Source organism: Alosa pseudoharengus, unplaced genomic scaffold (assembly GCF_046254945.1).
Source record: "Alosa pseudoharengus isolate Yale_2024_CS ecotype anadromous, Long Island Sound unplaced genomic scaffold, YU_APseudo_1.1 YU_APseudo_1.1_scf_1, whole genome shotgun sequence".
Classification (NCBI taxonomy): Eukaryota; Metazoa; Chordata; class Actinopteri; order Clupeiformes; family Clupeidae; genus Alosa; species Alosa pseudoharengus.
In genome coordinates, this window is record NW_027468564.1 from 55,558,625 (window position 1) to 55,569,247 (window position 10,623).

The following is a 10,623-nucleotide window of genomic DNA, read 5'->3' on the forward strand; positions in this document are numbered from 1 at the left end:
TGTTTGGAACACAGTGACTATGCTATAAAACATGACTGGATGATCTTTTCTTATGTGGTTTTAGGCTACAGTACACCAAACATCATCTTTACAGCTGAAACATTCATTTTGCTGTCATGTCAAGTAACAGTCAACAAACGTATATACATAAAAACATGAGGCCTTAGTTCTACTCAACTATCTGATTTACAATCCTTGACCGTTATTTTCTCCTGATGCATTTCCTCAGAGAAACCACTCTGACATTGTTTGGTCGGGAGCCATGTTGGTCTACGAGGGAAGAGTGTTTTTAATATGATCAACCCTCCTGCTGAATTATTGAGATGGAAATTAGCTTCCCTGGCTTTACACTAACAGACTTTTAAAAGCCTCCCTCATGGAAAAGCCCTTTTTGACATTCTAAATGAATGACATTTGACCATGTTACTTTAGTTACATTTCTATATTTTAAAATACACTACATTAGTCCTATCAACAAAAATAGTAGACATTTAAATATTGTAAGTAAACTCTAGTCAGTTCAAATGAGGAAATATCGATCTTTTGACCGAGATATCTGGAACCATGGTAATAGTATAAGATACCTAGTCGAGTAAGGACACTTTCTGTTACTTTCAATGTTGGACAATAAATAAACAAGTACAGTAGTGATGTCCACTGTCTGCTGGACATGAGGGAGAGCCTGGAGTAGGAATGCAAAGGTCCAGGGATCTTTAAAAGATTTTCAGGGAATGTCATATCATAAATTAATCATTTTACTGAAATTAGGAACGTTTTGGTAGGTCGGTACAGGTTCTGTACCGATGGGCCAAACGGGACTTCATCAAAAATCGTCCAGCCCTTTGCAACCCTATACTCCGGAGATGGGCAGTGCAGGTCACAGATGACCCAAGCGCCATCCTCCTGCAGCCCTCCGTCAACAAGCGCCACGGGATATTTTTACACCTTGGCAGAAAACTCGCTATCTGCTCTCATGCCATCGGCTCTCTTTCTCGGCTCACGTTGGTCTCTTTCTCGGCTCACGTTGGTGATGTTTCCATGCGCCACTGCATGCCAGGTCCTGAGTTTACCTGATCTGGACACTCGTGCAGGGGTCAGGACGTGGCGCTGAGTGGTCACCCGGCCTCCTCACAAGATGTGTCCCATGGAAGTGAAAACTCAGATGGACCTCTGTTCATGATGCAAACGTCCGTCCCCCCCCCAGTACTGGGCCTCCAGAGTCCCTCTGAGATGACCGTCATCCCTCAGTGCTTCCTGAGGAGGACGTAGGTGACGAGGGCCAACAGGCCGGCGGAGAGCATGCCGATGATGCACTGGTGGACGGTGATGGCACTCTCCAGCGTGTGGATGCGCTCCTCCATGGCGTTGGTGTGGATGTAGTCGTAGATGGACACGCTGATGCTCCAAACGGCCCACACGGCGTCCACCACTGCCTTCATGGTGGGGGACACCATCCGGCCGCCCGGTGCTGACCCCCCAACGCGGGGTCACAGCCTGCTCCCCAACCAGCCACCCTGAAGAGATGAACACCGACAGGTGAGGCACAACCACACCAACACATCCCTCTGCATCTGATGGAGATTATTACTGCTTCATAAGTAGTGATTAGAACCACAGGCCATGGAGAGGAATGTTTGACTTGGATTATGATATTCCCGAAAAGGTACGTGGGTTCATGAATTAGAAAATGGTTTTGCAAATAGGCCCAACTCCTAAAGTGAATCTCTTTACAGTGGTACCACAGGCTCCAGTACCTGTTCAATTCCTTAGGCTGCATAATGTGGGTCCAGTGATTATTTAATAACAACCTCCTGAAACATGAGAGTACTGGCAACACATTGTAGCAATTGTGACTACGCATTGTGTTGCGCAAACTTATCTTGTAAAATGAATTAATACTTTTCACCGTTCACAATGCTATGGAGTCTGTGAGGGACAACTCGTGCCACTACATGCCAAAACGTGTGTATCCATGTGTTATGACGACGTCATTGCAGTGTAGCCTAAGCAGCCGGGGCCGAACTTCGTTGTTTTCCGAGCAGCTGACAGCTACCACCTGACTGCGTGAGATCAGCATAGAGAGCAGCCATTCGGCCTTGCTCTGATTTCACATAGTTTCATCAAATAGCCCACAGCCTACGCGTTTCCCTATTTATAATTAAATAAACTTTAAAAAAACGACTGCGCTGCTTCACATATTATTCTACAAGCCCTTGCATACAAATGACATCAGAATTACAGAGACCGAGGCCGATAGGCTAGGGGATATCGCGCTGTGGGTTAGCCTAAATAATCCCTAGAATGTCAAACAAATCGATAGTTTCAAACCACCTTGACATGGTGTCATCGAAGACTTTATCGAATAGTGCCTCCGCTGGCATCAATAGTTAAAAGTTTATAGAACAAGTCCCAGAGACGCGCCCGACCGGTCGATGGCTTAGGCTACCCAAAAATAATAAACGTGCAGAGCATAAAAACAATGCTGTCACTTACCCAAAGACTGCCGATATGGAGAGTGTTGCACAACGTGAGTGGATGCACATCCGGGCTGTTATGTTAATTACAAATGTTATATTACAATGGATAGGACTAGCTGTATCGAGCAGTAATTTGACATCGCTGATGGGGGCGCGTCACAGAAAAAGGCGTGTCCTAGGCTGTTCAGTCTAACCTCGTCATATATTAAACGGTGGATCGTGTGTATTCGTATACAAAACAAGATACAACACAAGATATTTTACAAAGAGTTGACATAATCTACATTTGTCATATAGCCTTACATTCTCCCCCTCCCATTACACTGACGTCGTTTTAACAAAGGATAGTGTATTCGCACAAAAGATGTCCCAAACAGGCAGGCAAATTTGGCTGTTATAGGTTATTGCCTAACATTTTTGCTAACCCGAATAGCTTTGTTTTCGTTGGCCTATAATTTTCTTTATTCTATTAACAAGTGTAACTTTCTTTCTCATCGCCTGGAGTCGCACGACACCACAAAAGTTCTGGCATTCTCACAGCAAGCTGCAATGAGCCTCAAATTACGCAATTATGTTGACTGACAACAGTAATAGGTAGGTAATTATAGTAATTGACCACCACTAATGCAGACCACTTCATTCAGCATAATGTATATTTTAAGACCTGGTCTGATGGGTAAATTTAAGTAGAACTTTAAAATGATGTCATTTTTCTTTATCCAGCGCAGAAGTCTGCCTCATGGCCAATCAACGCCTAGACCTGTCGTACAGTGGCAGACCGAAAATTACAGCGCCCCTCTCCGGTAGACTGAACTAAATGGCAATGCTCAACTCGAAGCTGTGCTAAACGCCTGAAATAACTAGCTTCCAACCAGCCAACTACAGTAGAATTCCATTTCTGGGAGGTCCCAGCATGTGGCTGCAATAGCACATATCTGGTCCATCTCGGCTACCAGTTAGTGGCGCATCAGCACTGTATGACAACACAACAAAACGTCTACGGTAACCAGATGGATTGTGCGTTAACACCAAGCACATGGGGTCGCTCTGCGCGAGCAGACCATATTTCAGGAATTTCTTTAAAGGCTCTGGCATTCATGAATACATGATACAATGTTCCGCTGGAGAATGGAGACTTTTCCGGACTGGTGAAGGACAGTCCACTTTTTTTCCGCCAAAGAAAATGTTGCAATTAGTCCCCGAGGATAGGCTTTCTTAATCGGCGTGTGTGCAACACCGCAAATAAGAGGGGTGCGGTGTTGAGATGTGAAGTACCAAGAACTTCGCACTCCACGGCAACATTGTCGATTCTTCAAGCGGGAGGCTTTTCACAAGTGGAGTCGCTTAGTGGAAGTGTTGTGGCTCGGGAGATTACATGACAAAGAAGACATCGGCTCATCTCTACATCTGAGTCTATTTCTTATAAAACCTCAAGTCAACCATTGGTCCTGCAATCGTCTGACAACGGACTTCACATTTGACAGGTAATTTGTGCCCGACGCTGTTAATCGCATGTGCGTGGTCTGAATAGCTTTATTAATATAAATATGTTTGAGTAGCCTAAATAAGGTTATGGCTATAGAAGAACTGAGGTAAATAAAAGAGTTTTGGGCGGGTTTTCTATTAGACCTGTAGACTATGGAAAATCGAACAACTAAACCTGAAACAATTATAAAGGAGAACATCGTATAAGTGTGTTCGAGATTGGGTCTTTGCGGGCAAGGTGAATTTCATCATTAAATCAACTGGCCTACAAAGTCCCAGTTTTTGGCACATGTGACCGACGCGGAGAACCACAATTAGTTTAGACATGCTTCAAATGGCACCAGACAAATTTATTTCTGTTTCTTCTTTAAATGAAAAGTAATTTTAGATTCAATTCAAAGGTCAAACGTGGCTAAAATGGAATGATTCGAGATAACCTCATTACAGAAACAAACGAAATTGCCTACTGAATATCAATGAAAACTAGGTGTGTGCTTTCAATACTAAATCATATGTATGATCTGGATGATTAGAATGGGTCATTCAAGTTATAAACCTAAACATCATTTAGGCCTAATATTAAATAAATTATCCCCCTCTGTAAATACATAGCAATAGCCTAATTTCATTAGAAAGTAAAAGAAACCTCAAATTTTCTTGCACCAAAACATGTTCAATTAAACATAAGTTCTCCATGAGGTAGTAAAAGAATAAATGGGTCTCTTTGTGTGAAAGCAAAGACCATTTTGTCTAAGAAATTTACCACTAAAGATAAATTATATATACAGCATCATAATGAAAATGTGCCAATATTATAACCCAGATTATTTGTAAGAAATAAAACAAGACATTTGGAACATGTTATGGTAATGGATGGTATTTGTGGAGCATTTTTAAGAGGCCTTAGAGAGTTGCGTTGCTTGTTTTGAGTTGTGGCTAAACTTTCTCAGTCCTGTTCTTCTGAACAACAGGAGTTATAACTACTTTTTCCATGTCAACATGTCATACCATTATTACATTTAAATCTAGTGCAGATCTTAAATGATCAAATTATAACTTATAAATGATTTTTTTTACTATACTCATAATTTATCATTTATTTCCCTGTAGTTGCAGTGTTCATTACACTGAATTCAACTGAAATAGTTCAGTATGTTTGATCTAGTAACATATCCAGCTATGATAATTTCACAGTGTAACGTGTTAGACAGAGCAGGCCCAGTGAGCACATGGATTCCCGTGAGGCGGGTGGGTAGTTGGCCTTTGTGGACGAGCTGCTCCACGCTACAAAGCCAGTCGGCCGGTTAGGAGTAGCATGGGGAGGGCGCTCAGGAATTTTGGGATATCCACCAAGTGGGCTGATTAAGTTTGTGATATTAAGCAGCGCAGCGGCCCTGGCTGCCAAGAGCTCCTCTGTGGAGCTGTGCGTTGTCTCAACTCCAATCAGTCTCCTGCCTGTCAATTATGCCGACCGCCACAGATCCATTTTAGGTCGAGCGTCTTAGTTCCCCGTACCTCATTTCAATGAATAATTCCCATGATCAAAGTGCCATTCAGGGAAAATGTGTCTCTCACTGCTAAAGGCCTGGAGTGCCTGTAAGTCTGGCACAACAGCGGCAGCCATCGCCACGCGAGCGCTGTAGCCAAGGCACAAATCACATTAGAAATAAGTCATTTTGGAAATGATGCCCGCCACGGGAGGAATTCCACTTATTCAATTGACCCCGTGCATGTTTGCTTTTTTCTCTGTACAAACTGCAGGCGTTTGTGAGACCCTCCTTCCAGAAGAATCAGAGCGCTGAACTCGCTCACCCCGCGATAAAATGCCTGTGCAGGCTTCAGTAGAAGTCCCTGTTATAAATACACAGTTTATTGTATAAACCCTGGCACACACACTTGATCAGTGTAAAAACACGACCCAGTTCCAAGTGCTCAATTGTGGGGCGACGGAAAGAATGAATGTGCCGCTTTATTTAAGCTACGGTATGTTTTGCCTAACATGTTAGATGAGAGTTATAAAAAGCCACTTCACTCTAGAATGTTGTACATCTGTTAATTAATGTATCACAGAATGTTTTTCACATTCCCACGTCTAGCAAACCCAAAAGTGGTATAAAGTGCCCATGCCAATTTGCAACATTCCTCAGCTCGTAAACTAATAGATGATACTCCTGCCATGATTGCCCTATTACAGGCCTGAACAAAAAGAGTATTCAATGTAGGTCGTGAAACGTCGGAGATTGGCTAGTGAGGGCAGTCGAGGAGGACCATGCAAAATAAGGCAGCAAGAAAAGTGAGGGACTTTTGGGGGCAGCTGTGTTTTACTGACCCAGTCATAATGCCCCTAAAAATCCTTATTGCTCTTGCAATTGTCAGCACATCTCCTCATGCATGGGCTATTCGGCCTCACACCTCCTCAGTGCGTTCCACAAACTTCACACGCTGTTGCTCGCGTGTGTATAACACCACTGTGGGGATGCATCACATGTTTGGTGTGTGCCAAGGGACCTTTTTTGGGTTCCTTTTGTCGAGCTGGTAATTGAGGGTTTGCCTACTGGTCTAAGAAAAGTAGCCTACATTACATTACCCTTAATGTCCCGTCAGAGACGTGTTTTCACTGCGCGAGTGTGTAAGGAGCTACAGTTCTAATGAGTTCAGAGTTAAGTAAATACACTGCCAATACAGATGCTGAAACGAAAGCCAACAGGGAATGTTTTTTCTGCTGTGTTCTAAAAATATCCCGAGACCGTGCCATATTGGATGGTGAGAAGCTCCTGTTGCAAGGCAGGCAGTATATCTTATGCATATAAAAGCGACTCGGTTGCCAACGTGTGAGCAGCCGAGTCCCTGAGCCTGACAGGATGTCATAATTCCCTTCGTCAAATTATTCTCTTTGTTCGCATAACGTGCTGACACAACGGCTTTGACTCGTTTGCGTTCTCTTGCCATAACACCAAAAGACTGGGTGGGGAGATGGGGGAGAAAAGGGGGAGAGGGGGAATACCGGTGGAACAACTGTGTGTGTGTGTGTGTGTGTGTGTGTGGGAAAGAGAGAGAGGGAGAGGGACAAGAGTGAGAGAGTGATAGAGTGAGAGGTACCGAGAGAGAGAGAGAGAGGACAGGCATGTTCCTGCATCCGTCTTTTGTGATGAGTCATTTGAGGCCATTCTCACATGTCTCTTCCTCTGGGACGTCCAACTCAAGCTCGGACTCCGACCGACCACAGGACAGGCTCTGAGCAGAAAGAGTGGAGCCCATGACTCAGGCCCATACACTGCACTGAGAGAAAGAGGGAGGGAGGGAGGGTGAGAGGGAGAGAGAGAGAGAGAGGGAGGGAATGACTCATCACCTCGTGTGGAATCTCATATGGCTATCACAGGACCACAGCGCTTCCCTACTCTCGTGCTCTCCCTCCTTCTCTCTCTCCCTTTGTGTGTCTCTCTACCTCCCTCTCTTTCTCTCTCCCTGTCTCTCTCTCTCTCTCTCCCTCCCTCTGTGTCTCTGTTTCCCCGTCCAATTGATGTGTTTACTAGAGTCAGACAGTGTGTCAAACAACTCCCTTTTCCGCACATACTGCATTGTGGGCCAGAGCTTGTTTGTGTGTGTCTGAGAGAATTCCCAATGACAGCAGTATGCAGGGAACAAGTGTGTGTGTGTGTGTGTGTTCTGTGTTCACCAGTGCCCCGTGGCTGAGGAGAGGAAGGAGGACCATCATACTGGTCATGAGTGAATGAATGAGCACCTCCACAGCACACAGAGCAATGGTAATCGTTTCCATGGGGACAGAAGGGTATGTCGTTTAAACACGAGCTCTTTGTGTGTACAATGAATGAAATTATGTCTGTCAAGGTAGGCAGTGTGCATTGTTTTTTTTAGAAAAGTGTCCCTGCCACTCAAGGAGCTATAGAAATGTATGACTTCTTTATTATTTATTATTGGGAGAAGATGATGAGATACAAAGAATTTAACAATCTGTATGGGTAGGTTTTTCCCACTACTACTAAGCTGTTTCCTGATAGCCTCAGACTGAGGGAAGTTCATGTGTCAAAGAGCATTTCTGATGTTTCTGTGCTCTAGTGTGCCACAACAGGTATTTCAGTTGTTCTCTCTTCTTGTCTCCTTTTGAAGTTTTTCAGTTCAGTTCCACCCAGGCTGCGAGCCTTTGACACAGCAATGGAGTCCATGAGTCAAGTAGTGCAGCTACACCTTCAGAACCCCCGTGACTTGCAAGCTGATTTATGGACGTACAGACAAGTAGCGAGATCAAAGCGTGAGAGCACCTCCGTCTGACAATGAGGGACGATGGGCGGAGGGGTTGGCAGGCATGGGGTGGGGTGGGGTGGGTGGTCGATGAGTCACCGTGAGATCTGGGCACACCCTGTGGGCGAGCCTGGGCTCCCCTCTCCCCGTCTTGTGCGCTAGCTGGATGCCGTCTCGTGCGCTAGCTGGATGCCGTCTCGTGCGCTAGCTGGATGCCGTTGGCTGGCTGGGCGTGGGCTGACAAAGGCGCCGTGTGCCCCGCGCTCAGGAGTCAGGAGCCGTTGAGCAAACACCGGCGCACAAAAGCCAGGACAAACAAGTGCAGGAGGCCCCCCCCAAATTATCCCCCAGGAGAAACAAACTGCCCCAACCTGAATTTGGCCCAATGGTTTGAAACGCCCACCGATAAACCTCGAAGGTCCTCTTGTCATAACATCTCGAGTGATTGTCTTCTCCCCAAACGCAGGATAGATCTGTGCTTCAGCATGTGAGCCAGTGGCGAGGTTGTACACTTCAATAATTAGCCAGAGGAACACAGTTAACGTTCCAAATTTGTTATGACGGATTGATTATTATTGAATTCATTAATTAATTTCAACAACCACTGCACGAATTGCATTATTAATATGTGCATGTCGCGCTTGTTTCAGATGTGGGGCTGGTTATGTGAAGAGATCAAGCAGAGCAGCTCCCTTGGGCATGATGGGTCCACAGCACTGGGCTGACAGCGTATTTTAACAGCAGGCAACAATTTAGCCCTCCTCCAGCCGGCTGGCCAACCCATCCGTGTATTGCCACTGTAAACAATACAAATGCTGTGCCGTGTTGCACAATGGAGGGCCATATGAAGAAGCTGGGGGTGGGGGTGGGAGAGAGGTTATGGAAACACCCCACACAGCTCCCAGGCTCTGCTTTCAGGCCCAGGCTGCAGGCCATGCTGGGGGATCTCCTGACTAACGACAGCATTCATGACTGTTGCATTCTGAAAAAAAATCCCATATTGTCCGTTGTCATATGACGACTTCTGTAATTTGGGTTTATTGTTGTGAAACAAATTAGCAACTGTGGAAGTACACCCCCAGTTGGAGTTGGTCTGCTCTGTGCATGACCGCATCCCATACGACCTCTCCTATTATTTTCCTTTGGTCTCAGGTGGCATGTCCTATAAATGTGGTGGCCACTGAAAGAAATCAAATCTGACCTGGGAGTGATCCTGTTCCTGGTGGAGTAGTTTTGTTTTCCTCTCCCTCCTTAGTCTTAAGGCCCATTTTGTCATGTCGGTTCTGGCTAGCAACAACTCTGCTTGCTTATGCTAAAACTAGCATCCAGACTGCATTTAATCAGCGTGTCCTTATATATGTGAGAAATATTTGTTAGGTTGAGACAGTCCTAGTATATTTGAGACGCTGACTCATCACGGAAGCATTCGTTGGCGTTCTGAGACAACCACTACTCTCTGTGGCAGTTGAAAGTATTAAACATGTTTTTGACTAGCTTGGGATCAATAGTGTATGCTAGCAAAGCGTGACCATTTACATTTCAAAAGCCAGCTTGAGTTGTGTTTCTGCGCTCTCTGGAATGTCGTGTGCACAAACGAAATGCCATAGATATGAGGCTCATTATCAGATTGGGACAGGAGCGGCCATGTGTGCTAGTGGGGGTCTGAGCTAACACCAGGCTGTGGACCTTCAGCCCGCAAATAGCTTTTGGCTAGTTTGACAATTATACAATTTGAATGGGTAAACAGGGATGATGCATTTGACATATTAACCGTTGATTTGATTAATAAAACTATTGAACTAAACTGTTGACATATTAACTGTTAGAGTTGATTAGTCAAAGCTTCTGTTTTACATCAATGATAAAATGAGATAAAGTAGTTCAAAAGGTAGAATGTTTTTTTCATTATTTATTCATCTATTTGGATCTAAAATGGTACACATACCTCATTGTTGAGCAGTAGGCTGAGGCATATTAATTACTGATTGATTAATAGCCATCTGTAACTTGTATTACAACTCCAGGGGCCTCAGGTGACCAATTGCTCAGCTGCGCGCCTACTGGGCTCTCTGGCCAGACGCTCCGCATCCAACAGGCGGCCTGTTTGACCCCTCCAAAATCAACATAACTGATATGTCCTAAATCTTGTCAAATATGTTGTGCGCATAAATAAAACCAAAGTCCAAATCTATTTTTATGATTCTTGTGTATTTCTTTCTTATTTGGTGGCTTTGGGGTGGATTTAGGTGAACTTCTACTATTGTGGACCTTTTGTTTCTTATTTTGCAGGGTTGAGTAGTTCATTGTACACAGAGTAGAGATACAACACACACAGGCGCGCGCGAGCACACACACACACACACACACACACACACACACACACACACACTCACACACACAC

The 10,623-nt window shown here is 44.8% G+C and overlaps 1 long non-coding RNA gene across 1 annotated transcript; it reads left to right on the plus strand.

The window, feature by feature from the left end:
- Positions 1-3,461: 3,461 nt before the first annotated feature.
- On the plus strand, positions 3,462-10,413 carry LOC143133869 (uncharacterized). The gene is made up of 2 exons (XR_012988562.1): positions 3,462-3,961; positions 7,642-10,413. It is a non-coding gene; the product is annotated as an uncharacterized LOC143133869 (long non-coding RNA).
- Positions 10,414-10,623: the final 210 nt, after the last annotated feature.